General features: G+C 45.7%; 1 protein-coding gene across 1 annotated transcript in view; it reads right to left on the reverse strand.

Moving 5' to 3' along the window:
- glra2 (glycine receptor, alpha 2) overlaps positions 1 to 453 on the reverse strand; it is a 21,507-nt gene that overhangs the window by 18,884 nt on the left and 2,170 nt on the right. The gene's annotated exons all lie outside the window — the stretch shown is intronic.

Genomic DNA, 453 nt, shown 5'->3' on the forward strand with positions numbered 1-453 from the left:
TCTAGAAAAAGGACAGAAACACACAGGTCCCGGCAAACACTGCAAAGGAAGCTAGCAGAAGGATTATACACACAACCACCAGCGCATTAAATACACACATATATATGTATGTATATATATATATTCACCATGGTTCCCGCGTCAGAGCCCCGTCCGAAGAAGCCTCTGGTCCGGACCATCAGTAAGGTGGTCACTATGAAGCCATAGAGCCAATATATATATATATATATATATTTAGAAATGGATCATACTCACACACCATGGTTCCCGCGTCGGAGCCCTGTCCGAAGAAGCCTCTGGACCGGACCATCAGTAAGGTGGTCACTATGAAGCCATAGAACCAACCAAACATCATAAGGTCCAGTAGGAGACTGTTATGCAGGAAGTTTCCACCTAACCTCGGTCAGGTGGAGAGATGGTGGTTACAGGGGAATTAGGAAGGGGAAGATAAGG

Source organism: Sinocyclocheilus anshuiensis, unplaced genomic scaffold (genome assembly GCF_001515605.1).
Source record: "Sinocyclocheilus anshuiensis isolate Anshui unplaced genomic scaffold, SAMN03320099.WGS_v1.1 scaffold394, whole genome shotgun sequence".
In the NCBI taxonomy this organism is placed as follows: Eukaryota; Metazoa; Chordata; class Actinopteri; order Cypriniformes; family Cyprinidae; genus Sinocyclocheilus; species Sinocyclocheilus anshuiensis.